At 39.5% G+C, this 13765-nt stretch overlaps 1 protein-coding gene across 1 annotated transcript in view; it reads left to right on the top strand.

The window, feature by feature from the left end:
- The window catches only part of cse1l (CSE1 chromosome segregation 1-like (yeast)), a 227024-nt gene that overhangs the window by 129126 nt on the left and 84133 nt on the right, over positions 1-13765 (top strand). The window lies entirely within an intron of this gene.

Here is a 13765-nt window from a genome sequence, read left to right as displayed (position 1 = left end):
ACTTTCATTTGGTATCATATGAAATACTTTCTGAAAGTCGAGATAAAAATCTTATGCACAGCTTTCATTGTATCCTTTTGTTGCTTCCTCAGACTTCTAGCATGATAGTAAAACATAACCTCCCTCTTATGTTCCCATGCTGACTGTTAAGTAAAACTCCTGTTCTTTCCATGATTTTCAGTCTTTTTCCTTAATAGATAGATGGAACTTTTATTTGTCAACAGCTTGAAATTTAGCCTTTTAGTCAAGCTCTTTAAATAAATCAATACATGAATAAACTGTTCAAAAAACTTAAAGGAACATTTTGAAAAAACAGATCTCAATGGGGGAAAATCATGCTGGGTATCTATACTGATATGGACTGTGTAATGTGTTTAAAAATGAAAGGGATGCCACATAGTTTGATGGAAATGAAAATTATCAACCTACAGAGGGCTGAATTGAAAGACACTCCAAAAATCAAAGTGAAAAAAATGATGCGGCAACTCAATCATATTTGGTAGTTTGTATGGCCCCCACGTGCTTGTATGACAACGTTGGGGCATGCTCCTAATTAGACGACAGATGGTGTCCCAGGGGATATCCTCCCAGATCTGGACCAGGGCATCACTGAGCTACTGGTCTCTCTGAAGTGCAACCTGGTGGCATCGGATGGACCGAGATAATGTCCCAGAGGTTTTCTATATGATTTAGGTTAAGCGAGCGGGGAGACCAGTCAATGGTATCATTTTCTTCATCCTGCCGGAACTGCCTGCCTACTCTCGCCACATGAGGCCAGGCATTGTCATGCACCAAGAGGAACCCAGGACCCACTGCACCAGCATAGGGTCTGACAGTGGGTCCAAGGATTTCATGCGGATACCTAATGGCAGTGAAGGTGCCGTTTGCCTAGCCTGTAGAGGTCTGTGCGTCCCTCCTTAGATATGCCTCCTCAGACCATCACTGACCCACCACCAATCCGGTCATGCTGATTGAGGTTACAGACAGCATAACATTCTCCATAGCTTCTCCAGACTCTTCCATGTCTGTCACATGTGCTCAGGGTGAACCTGCTCTCATCTGTGAAATGCCCCGGGCGCCAGTGGTGGACCTGCCAATTCTGGTATTCTGTGGAAAATACCAATCTGTCTCCACGGTGCTGGGCAGTGAGCACAGGGCCCACTAAAGGATGTTAGGCCCTCAGGCCACCCTCATGAAGTCTGTTTCTGATTGTTTGGTCAGAGACACTCACACCAGTGGTCTGCCTGCTGGAGGTTATTTGTAGGTCTCTGGCCATTCTCATCCTGTTCCCCTTTGCCAAAAGGAGAAGATACCAGTCCTGCTGATTGGTTAAGGACCTTCTATGGTCCTGTAACGCTCTCCTAGAGTAACTGCCTGTCTCCTGGAATCTCCTCCATGCCCTTGAGACTGTGCAGGGAGACACAGCAAACCTTCTGGTTTGATGTGCCATCCTGGAGAAGTCAGACTAGCTTCACAACCTTTGTAGAGTCCAGGTATCGTCTCATGCTACCAGTAGTGACACTGACCACAGCCAAATGCAAAACTAGTGATAAAACAGTCAGAAAAGATGAGGAGGGAGAAATGTCAGTGTCCTCCAACTGTTAAGCCATCCCTGTTTTGGGGTTTGTCTCATTGTTGCCCCTCTACTGCATCTGTTGTTAATCAGTTTCAGCTGCTTTGGTGTTAATGAAATTACCAATCTTCTCTGCTACTTAACTGACTAGATCAATATCCCAGATGTTTCATTGAGTTGATGCCCGTGTCGATCAAACACAGGCAGCTCTGCAGTCTACTTGTCACTTTACGCTGTAGGAAGATTAGTAAATAAATCATGGTAAATAACATTCAATCTGGCATTTATATAAATAACATGTAAATATTTTTCATATCAAGACTATCAGAAAACATAATCAAAAACAGGACTTTGCACAATACCTTGGCGAGCTTTGTAACCACTGCCTTTCTTTGAAGGACACGCATGTGGAACATTGACTGGCAGGACCTGTTACGGCATCCAAACGGTGCCATCTTTCCCCTTTATGCCTTGTGCAGCTGCGTTGATCTTGTGTGTGAGTGGACATTTTTTGCGGGGAGGGGTTCTGTTCTCTTTCTCCGATGTAGAACCCTCATCATCATCTGAGTTCACCTCTGTTATAGCACATCTTTATGTGAAAACAGCAGTGTCAGATCAGGGGAGTGTGAACATTACTGGAAGAACTTTACAAGTACTATAAATTTACACTTGTCTATTACAAACTTAAATCAAATGTATGTTTTTATTCTATAATAGTAAGAATAAGAGCAGCTCAATTCTCAAAACTGAAGCATCCAGGATCGAACCAGTGACCTTTTCATTACAAGTCAAAGGTTTTTACTCCTGCCCGAACAAAGAAATCGTATTAAGGGCGTGTCGATGTTGCATCCTAACGCAAGTTCTTTTTTTGCAGTCATATTCTTGAATAAAAGCACACTTGTTTTGTTATACCTTTTCTGAAAGTGTTTATTTGATATTTGGACTTCAGGCTTCACACATTATACACTTCATGTCTACATCTCGCTTATCCGACCTTCTGTATTATCCAACGTCTCACCGCAAGAAAAAACGCATCAATCGGCAACAAGAACTGCAAGTTGTGAGCGTAGTCTATTTTTTGTTTCTCCCAACTCTACCGCAGCTAATTAGTTACCCCAACTGTACAGTGGCGCGTCCGTCTACACTATGACTCCTGTGTCTGTCATTCGCCCCACCCTCACACACTTACTGTCACAACTCACTACTCAGTGCAGCGCAGTTCAACATTGTATGCGTATTGGTTTATTGTCTGTTGCATGCGTATGTATGTGTCTGTGTGTGTTAATTTGACAAACTTTGTTGTGGTGTTTAAAAATTGAAATTTATGCAAGTACAGTAGTGTGGCGACGGAAAGAAAGTTGTATCGTGGAACAAAAACTTAAGGCAATCGAGACTGGACAAGGGAGAGACAATGCAGAAGGTAGCTGACGACTTTGGCATTGGACGGGTAACAGTAGGAGACTGGAAGAAGAAACGAATAGAAATAGAAAAATGGTGTGCATCAAGAGTTACACAGGGTGCATTAAAAGAAAGAAAAACAATGAAAAAATTTGACTATGAAAAAGTTACTAAAGCTTTGCATGTTTGGTTTACACAGTTCAGGGACAAAGGTGTGCCTATTTCAGGGCCTATTTTACAGCAAAAGGCATTGCATTTTCATAATGAATACAATGAAAGGGACCCAGATTTCACAGCAAGTGTCAGTTGGCACGACCGATGGAAGATACGCTACGGTATCCGTCAGTTATGTGTTTGTGGTGAAAAACTATCATCGAATTTTGAAGAAATGGAAACATTCAAGAAAAGATTTCAAGAATTTATTGAAACTGAAAGCATAACGGGTGATCAGATATTTAACTGTGATGAGTCTGGCCTTACAAAATGTTACCTAGTAAGAATCTTGTAGCCAGAACTGAAGCGGCAGCCCCTGGCTACTAGTGTAGCAAGGAAAGGCTGACAATTTTGGCATGCAGCAATGTTACAGCAAACCTCAAAATTAATCTTGCAATGATTGGCAAGTCCAAAACTCTTAGAGCCTTTAAAACAGTTTCAAAAAACATTCGTTCTTCCTGTAAAATACTACAGTCAGAAAAGCACATGGATGAGCAGTGAAATTTGCAAAGACTTTTTTTTTTTTTTAAGGAATTCATTCCTTCAACAGGGAAGTTTTTGAAAGAAAATGATCGACCTAATGATCATGCAAAGATGGCGATACTTGGCTGAAGAAACGGCACTCGTCAGGAAAGCAGACTACGATCAAAAATTTTTTTAAATCCTCACAGGACTGAACTTTTTAAGTACATACTGTATTTAACTTCAGAGAATTCTGTCACTGTAAGTTCATTTTTTCAGTTAATTTTTTTCTGTTTTGTTCTAAAACATGATTATTAGGTTCGTAATGTGTAAAATCATAACAGTTTGACGTGTTAATAGGCTTTTTCTTAACACCTCCCATTATCCGACATTTTCGCTTATCTGACGTTGTGCCGGCCCGTTTGTCGGATAAGCGAGACTATACTGTATTACTAAAATGTGGAAAACGTTTGTTTTTAATGATGTGTTTACATAGATTGTTGTAGACACGGAACACGTGAAATGCATGTATTCCAAATAACGATATATCATTTACCCTATATAGCTCTATGCAACTCAAATGCAGGTAAACAGACTTGAGCTGAGAGAACTTTCTTCCCTTTTTGCATTAGTTTGGGAATGGGATAGCAGGCTGCCTGTGCTTATCGACACATTTACAACACAAAACATACTGATGGAGAGATACATAGGGATTTAAGGTGGGACGTGATTACGAGTTTTTTCGTAGGATTTGGTAATTCTAGTGTTAATGTGGATCACCTCTACGTACATCTACTCCTTGAATATTGACATGACAGAGGCTGTTTGGTGTAGTGAAAGTCAATTACTTGTTCCTTGGGTTTTTGCTGATATTAAAATGCAGACAATTTCCTTTTCACCAAGAAACCTAACTTTTCCATCTCTCCTATAATCTGTCTCATTCCCATTATCAATGCACCCCATAAGGGTGGAATCATCTTGAGAATATCTGCAAGTTACATGACCTGGTGTTATATTCATAGTCTGAGGTGTACACAGTGTGAAAAGAAAAGGAGGAAGCACTGTTCCTATTGGTGCTCCAGTGTTGCTCACATCTGCATCAAAAACATAGTCCTTGAGTCTCACAAACTGTGGTCTGGCCAACTGTCCATTATCTGGCACACATTAGGCTTATCGATCTGCATATCTCAGAGTTTTCCCCTTAACAGGAATGGCTGGATGGTACTGAAGGCACTGGAAAAATAATAAAAGCATTATCCTCACAGTGCTGCCAGCTTTGTCCTGGCAAGAATAAGTCTTGTGGAGCAGATGGATTTTTACATCCTCCACTCCAATCTTTGTCCGATAGGTAAACTGAAGTGGGTCCAGGTGGTTCTACCACTAATAGTTCAGGACCAGTCTCTCAAAGGTCTTCATGATGTGAGACACAAGTGCCACTAGCCTGTAGTCATTAGCAAATGCAGGATGTTTAATAATTGAATAATTTGTTTCATTAATTTACCTGTGATGAATGTTAAGGTTACTGGCCTGTGCTTGCTTGGATCTGCCCAGTCCCTACAGATTGCAGATCTCTGAAGAATATGGTTATTCAGTGTGAAGTGTGGCTATGTTAAACTAAATTATTTTTAGCAGTTTTTTAAAAAGATGTTCTGTAGTATTAGCCTGGTGAATTTCTATAGGTAAGGTATTCCAGAGTTTAGGTGCATAACAACAAAACACTGCCCCACCACTTCTTTTAAGCCTGGCTCTTTGAAGCAGTCCTCCATTTGAAGATCTGAGGTTACAACATGGAGTGTAGGGGAACAAGCACTCCAAAATATAGGATAGAACAAGACCATTTAAGGTTTTATTAACCATTAGAGGTATTTTAAAGTAAACTCAGAATGACACGGGTAACCCATTTAACAATGCTAAAACTGGTTGAGATATGCCAGTTTCTTTTTCTGGTTAAGATTCTTGCTGCTGCATTCTGCACTAATTGCAACCGATTGTCTTTCATAGGTAGTCCTTTTAGAAGTGCATTACTGTAATCTAGTCAACTAAAAACAAAATTGTGAATTAATTTCTCAGCATCTTGTAAAGTTATAAGAGGTCTAACTTTTGAAGTCCTTTTTATCTGGTTAATACAGTCATATGAAAAAGTTTGGGAACCCCTCTCAGCCTGCATAATTACTTTCAACAAAAAAGATAACCATGGTATGTCTCATTTCCTTGGAACATCCTTGGAGTACTGGGGTGTTTTCCGAACAAAGATTTTTAGTGAAGCAGTATTTAGTTGTATGTTGTGTAGTTGTGTGAAAAACTGGCTGTGCAAAAATTTAGTTACTCTTGTAATTTTGCTGATTTTATTGCATGTAACTGCTCAATACTGATTACTTGCAACACCAAATTGGTTAGATTAGCTCGTTAAGCCTTGAACTTCATAGGCAGGTGTATCCAATCATGAGAAAAGGTATATAAGGTGGTCAATTGCAAGTTGTGCTTCCCTTTGACTCTCCTCTGAAGAGTGACAGCATGTGATCCTCAAAGCCACTCTCAAAAGATCTGAAAACAAAGATTGTTCAGTATCATGAAGTCTACAAAAAACTACCTAAGAGGTTTAAACTGTCAATTTCAACTGTAAGGAATGTAATCAGGAAATGGAAGGCCACAGGCACAGTTGCTGTTAAACCCAGGTCTGACAGGCTAGGAAAAATACAGGAGCGGCATATGCACAGGATTGTAAGAATGGTTACAGACAACCCACAGATCACCTTCAAAGACCTGCAAGAACATCTTGCTGCAGATGGTGTATCTGTACATCGTTCTACAATTCAGTGCAATTTGCACAGAGAACATCTGTATGGCAGGGTGATAAGAAAGAAGCCCTTTCTGCACTCATGCCACAAACAGAGTCGCTTGTTGTATGCAAATGCTCATTTAGACAAGCCAGATTCATTTTGGAACTTTGGACTGATGAGAAAGAATGAGTTATTTGGCCATAACAAAAAGAGCTTTGTATGGTGGAAGAAGATCACTGCATTCCAAGAAAAACACCTGCTACCTACTGTCAAATTTGGTGGAGGTTCCATCATGCTGTGGGGCTTTGGCTAGTTCAGGAACTGGGGCCCTTGTTAAAGTCAAGGGTCGGATGAATTCAACCCATTATCAACAAATTCTTCAGGATAGTGTTCATGCATCAGTCAAAAAGTTGAAGTTACGCAGGGGTTGGATTCTCCAACAAGACGTTGACCCAAAACACAGTTCGAAATCTACAAAGGCATTCATGCAGAGGGAGAAGTACAATGTTCTGGAATGGCCGTCACAGTCCCCTGACTTGAATATCATCAGATCTATGGGATGATTTAAAGCAGGCTGTCCATGCTTAGCAGCCATCAAATTTAACTGAACTGGAGAGGTTTTGTATGGAAGAATGGTCAAAAATACCTCTATCCAAAATCTAGACACTCATCAAAGGCTATAGGAGGTGTCTAGAGGCTGTTATATTTGAAAAAAGAGGCTCAAATAGACATTGATGTGAAATCTCTGTTGGGGTGCCCAAATTTTATGTACCTGTCTAATTTTATGATACATATTGCATATTTTCTGTTAATCCAATAAACTTAATGTCACCACAGAAATACTACTGTTTCCATAAGGCATGTCATATATTAAAAGAAAGTTGCTACTTTGAAAGCTCAGCCAATGATATACAAAAATCCAAAGAATTAAGAGGGGTTCCCAAACTTTTTCATATGACTGTATGTGTTTTAAACTTTGTTAGAGTCACTGATTACCCTTAAATTTTTTTACCTCCACCTTGAGCTTTACATCTAAGGGATCAAGGTTTTTTCTAATGCCCTTACTATATCCATGTTTGCAAATCACTAAGATTTCTGTTATTTCCTTATTTAGTTTGAGAAAGTTACTTCTCATTTTTTCGGAAGTACTGCTAAGACATTGTATCAGAGAGCGTCGGGGTCATTATGCACAATAAAGCTGTTTGTCCTCTGCATAGCCGTGGTAGCTCACCTTGTGCTTAGAGATAATCTAAGCTAATGGAAGCATGTAGATTGAAAAGAGCAGCGGACCCAGAATAGATTGTTGTAGTACACCATATACAACAGCATGCATTTCAGAAATTCGATCAGACAGTTGTATCGTTTTGTCTGGGTTTTTTAGTTAGACTATGGTTGGTTATCATAGTGCTAATGCAATACACATCTAAAGATGACCAATGCCGAAGAACCTGAAATGATGATTCTCACTGTTGGGGTTCTCCCCTTCATGGTCTGAATTGGTGTCACAAAGTCGGTTTCTGGAACCTCTGACTGTCGATATTGAATGTCATGTACACCCGCATGGACTGCGATGATTCTAACTTGAGCGTTTTGAAAGCTGTTATTGCTGCACTTGTAATGTCTCATACTCATGCACTGTGAAAACAAAAAAAATATATATGTATATATCTAATTACCCAACCCATAAAGCTATGTATACAGTGCATCCGGAAAGTATTCACAGCACATCACTTTTTCCACATTTTGTTATGTTACAGCCTTATTCCAAAATGGATTCAATTCATTTTTTTCCTCAGAAATCTACACACAACACCCCATAATGACAATGTGAAAAAAGTTTACTTGAGAATTTTGCAAATTTACTAAAAATAAAAAAAGTGAGAAATTACATGTACTGTGTATTCACAGCCTTTGCTCAATACTTTGTCGATGCACCTTTGGCAGCAATTACAGCCTCTAGTCTTTTTGAATATGATGCCACAAGCTTGGCAGACCTATCCTTAGCCAGTTTCGCCCATTCCTCTTTGCAGCACCTCTCAAGCTCCATCAGGTTGGATGGGAAGCGTTGGTGCACAGCCATTTTAAGATCTCTCCAGAGATGTTCAATCGGATTCAAGTCTGGGCTCTGACTGGGCCACTCAAGGACATTCAGAGTTGTCCTGAAGCCACTTCTTTGATATCTTGGTTGTGTGCTTAGGGTCGTTGTCCTGCTGAATGATGAACCGTCGCCCCAGTCTGAGGTCAAGATCGCTCTGGAGCAGGTTTTCATCCAGGATGTCTCTGTACATTGCTGCAGTCATCTTTCCCTTTATCCTGACTAGTCTCCCAGTTCCTGCCGCTGAAAAACATCCCCACAGCAAGCTTGACGCCTGGCATTCACACCAACGAGTTCAGTCTTTGTCTCATCAGACTAGAGAATTTTGTTTCTCATAGTCTGAGAGTCCTTCAGGTGCCTTTTGGCAAACTCCAGGCGGGCTGCCATATGCCTTTTACTAAGGAGTGGCTTCCGTCTGACCACTTTACCATACAGGCCTGATTGGTGGATTGCTGCAGAGATGGTTGTCCATCTGGAAGGTTCTGCTCTCTCCACAGAGGACCTCTAGAGCTCTGACAGAGTGACCATCGGGTTCTTGGTCACCTCCCTGACTAAGGCCCTTCTCCCCCGATCGCTCAGTTTAGATGGCCGGCCAGCTCTAGGAAGAGTCCTGGTGGTTTCGAACTTCTTCCACTTACGAATAATGGAGGCCACTGTGCTCATTGGGACCTTCAAAGCAGCAGAAATTTTCTGTAACCTTCCCCAGATTTGTGCCTCGAGACAATCCTTTCTCGGAAATCTTAAGACAATTCCTTTGACTTAATGCTTGGTTTGTGCTCTGACATGAACTGTCAACTGTGGGACCTTGTATAGACAGGTGTGTGCCTTTCCAAATCGTGTCCATTCAACTGGATTTACCACAGGTGGACTCCAATTAAGCTGCAGAAACATCTCAAGGATGATCAGGGGAAATGGGATGCACCTGAGGTCAATTTTGAGCTTCATGGCAAAGGCTGTGAATACTTAGGTACATGTGCTTTCTCATTTTTTTAATTTTTAATAAATTTGCAAAAATCTCAGGTAAAAAATTTTCATGTTGTCATTATGGGATGTTGTGTGTAGAATTCTGAGGAAAAAATGAATTGAATCCATTTTGGAATAAGGCTGTAACATAAAATGTGGAAAAAGTGATGCGCTGTGAATACTTTCCGGATGCACTGTACTTCTGTCATTCTTTTTATGGAGTACACATGGGCTGAGAATTAAGCATTTGGTTCTTATCTTGAGAAGGTTAACATAAAAGGGTGACAGAAGAAGAAAGTAACTATGAAAGCAAATAGTTTATACTGTGTACACAGCCCTCCAATAATGAGTGTTCATTATGCCAGGGCAGTTGCGTGTTTGTGTTTCCTTTCCACAATTAAAAAAATAATTTTGCCTTGGTTTTGTGTCGTCTTACTCATTGGCCTTCATCCTCTCTAAACCCACCAACCACACTTCTGCCTTCTGTTGAATCCAGTTCTAATTCTTTTTGTACACCCTTTTAGTAGGCATCACACGAAGTCTAGCTACAACAAATCAGGCTCTGTAGTGTGTGTGTGTTTTTTTTTTTTATAAAATGCACCCTTCAGGTCTTTTGACAGGTTAAGGCACACTTGAGATTTGCACATAAATAGTGCGAGCAGACTTTTTTTAATAGCAAAACTCTTTGTATCACAAGGTTTCCCATTTCCTTTCTGTTCTGGTCTGCCCTTGGCATACAATTGTTCTCTTTGGGGTGTTAGGACTAGGCATATCACAATACCAGAATTGTTCAATACCAGGACCAGTGAAATTTCTTGATACTCATGTTTCAATACCATGGGGAGATAAAAAAGGAAATCATTTTCAACCACTTTTAATAAAAAGAATCTCTCTTCTTAAAGGGAGCAATATTATGCCTTTTTCTGCAATAGGTTAAGTATATTCACTAATGGTCAAAAGCTTTAGAACACCCACCTTAGTTTTTCTCTAGATTTAATCAGTTGAAATGCAATTAATGAACTAATACGGTGTAAGGTTAAGCAGTAAACTGCCAGAGAACTCTGAAGATGGATTTTGAATGCTAATTCCCTTCATGATTTTGAACAGTACATTGTCAGTCTTTCATCCTAGCTCATACCTTACAGTCACTTAGGCCTTATCACTCCTCTCGGAATTGTTACTTAGTACTGCTATGTTGTTTTTTAATGGGGAGGGGGGTTGGGGGTTTTGCTAATGGTATTGTTGATTGGTAGATTCATGACTGTGCCAGTTAATTGCCCTAAAAATTTCTTAATGTGACTTAAGTACACTTTTTATTTTGTTTATTTTTCAGATAAGTATTCTTTATATATATATATATATAAACAGATTATAGAAGTCTTGTGGAGAACTTTGTTTATTTGTGCAAATAGAATTATCTGCTATTTAACCCAGTGAAGACTCAGGCTAACATGATCAGCTTTAGTGATTCTGCCATGCTGTGACATTTGTGTAACTTTCATCAGCCTTTCAAATAATAATTTGAAAGTGATATATATTTTTATTTTCAGCACAAGCCACCCTGCATTAACATTCAAATAAGTAGGTTGTGATCGTATTCAGCTTCTTAATAGATTTGCATGTGCAAATATTGTAAACAGTGTACAGGAATGTACAGGAATTTTGTAACAATGCCTATTAGACCATTGTGGCAAAGTTTTTTGATTATTGATGTGTGTTCTTCAAGGTCATTTGTCCCTGTATTTAACCAGAATACAATACGTCAGAATATCCATTCTATCACTTATCGATTGTCACTAATCTTTTTTCCAAGAAGAGCTGACAATGGGCAGACAAGTGGTGTGGTCTATTCATACCAAAATGCACATAACAGACCCGTCTAGACTGTTCAAGATAACAAAGCAGGTAAACTAGCATGCTGTTTATAGGATTTAATACACATACATAATTAATATTTTTTTCCCCCCAAGGATGTCTTGATCAACCATCACACTAATAACATTAAGAATGTTCTAGCTATTAATTGTAGCACCGTGATATTGATCTGTACCAGAAATCCAATGACTTCCTTCACAGTAGTTCATCAAACAGATACTGCTGGATATCAAAAACAAAGGTTTTCAGAGTCAGAAACAAGCACAGAATAAGCATACAATACTGTAAGTTTTTTTTTTTTTAAGAAATACAGTAGCACTTGTAGCAAATGGTTTTTCAGAATTTGAACTCAATAAATTGAAAGAAATTCGCACACAAATTAAATGTATAAAATAATACAATTTGATTGTAACCATCCACTGTGTGCTACAAGCTAGTTATCAAAATTCTTGTCTCATGACGAGTTTGTTTTATTTGCCTCACAGGACTTCAATGCAGTTAAAGGGCATGCACAAAATACTGTAAGTTTTTAATAATAAAATTAAGATCTTTGCGTTTTACTTTTACAGAGACAAATCGAGCACACCTAGCAAAGGTCCTTGTCCTATTTGACAAATGTTGTTCTGTACAGGGTTGGCAGCGGTGGCATGTGCTTTTCCTATTTGATGTGCACCAGTTTTGGAAAGCAAAGCCACAATAATTATCAAGCGAACATTATACTCTACAACCATGTTACTCCTTTGAGGCTGAAACCAGTTTACACGTTATTTGCATGTTAATACGGCTCCCCCTTTGGGGAGTACGCAAAGCAGTACAACCTGTGCTTTTTCTGAGAAAAAGGAGAAGCTGTAATTTTTGTCTGAATAACTTGTTTTTAAAAATCACGTGTTTAACAGTGGGCATATTTGAAAGTGTACACTTAGGGTTTCTGATTGTTTTTGCCTAGTCATAAAGGAGCATTGAGTTATTAATGAAAATAGAAGGCAGAGTGTCTATAAAGTTGCTTAATATTGTCAATGATGCCTCATGTTCCAGAGAATTAACATCACCAAAAATCAAGGAACTGGTTATTGACATTTTCAGTGGACCAAAGAGCTTCTACACCCAATCACTATTCTATTCTATTGTTGGATGTGGAGGTGGTGCACTGCTACCAGTACTTGGGGGCCCACATCAGTTATTAGGCTGGATTGGTCTCATAACGAGCCATTAGATTAAATCTATTTTCTGGCTGTATGTGTCCTTATTTGCTAGGTTCATCCCATGGTTATGTTACAAATGGTGTCATGTTCAAGAGGCTCTCTAGAGCAACTGGGAGTGTGGAGCCAACCTGCACCATCACATTTGTTAGCAGGTGTAGGATTAGCTGAGGCGGTGAGAACTGAAGATGCAAAGGAGAAAACAGCAAGTGGGATAGGTGTCTGACTCTTAAACACAATTACCAGAGCCAATGAAAAAACTTGTAAATCCGGCCCACCTTAAATCCCTTCACACCTCTCCGTCAGCATCTTTTGTCTTGAAAATGTGTCAATAAACCCAAGCAGCCTACTATACCATTCCTCCACCGCCTCAGAACGGGCAAGAAGTTCTCCCTGTTCCTGCCTTGATTGATTATCTGGGAGTGAGCTACCCAGAATTGTAAGGGGAAATAATTTGATGTGTGTTTTGTGTCTGTAATATAACACACATCATGCTATATTTACATTTTCTTAACCATTGTATGATTTAAATAAACATAAATATAAAACTTTGCACGCAAAAAAAGTATGTCTACCCCCTATTACTTCCTCAAACACCTAAACTTAGAATCGGGTGCAGATGATCAGAATGTCATTAGAGAGAATATTATTTAAACCTCTGATGTTTTTATTGCATTGCATTTTGTTGTTGAAGTGTAGATTAAAGGAGCTTTCTAATGCCTTGACAAAGAAGATTATAGATGAGTCTGGGAACGGAATTAGAAAGATCTCGTAGCGAGTACAAATTAGCACTCCATTGTCCAGAAGATCATCTACAAGTGGAGAAGAGTTCAAACTACAGCCAACTTAACATACATCAGGCCACCCCTGCATGTTCAGCCTGACAGCAGAATACAAGATGCTGAAGGAAGACTCCTAAGAACTTCAGAATTTCATTACAAGATCAACAGGTGGATTTTGCCACTGTTAATGTTAAAATGCAAGAATTAACCATTTGATAGCGGCTGCACAAAGTAGATCTTTATTGGAGATGTGCCAAGAGGAAATCTTTGCTGTCCAGAAAGAACATCAGGGTAAAATTAGAGTTTGCCTACGAACATCTGGGCAAAGATCAACACTTCTGGGACAATGAGCTCTGGACAAACATGGCAAAGAAACAGCTATTTAGCCACGGTACCAGGAGGTGTGTTTGGTAATAACCAAAGAC

This window comes from Polypterus senegalus, chromosome 14 (genome assembly GCF_016835505.1).
Source record: "Polypterus senegalus isolate Bchr_013 chromosome 14, ASM1683550v1, whole genome shotgun sequence".
NCBI lineage: Eukaryota > Metazoa > Chordata > Cladistia > Polypteriformes > Polypteridae > Polypterus > Polypterus senegalus.
Note: the sequence above shows the minus strand (reverse complement) of the source record. Positions and strands in the feature narration are given on the sequence as shown.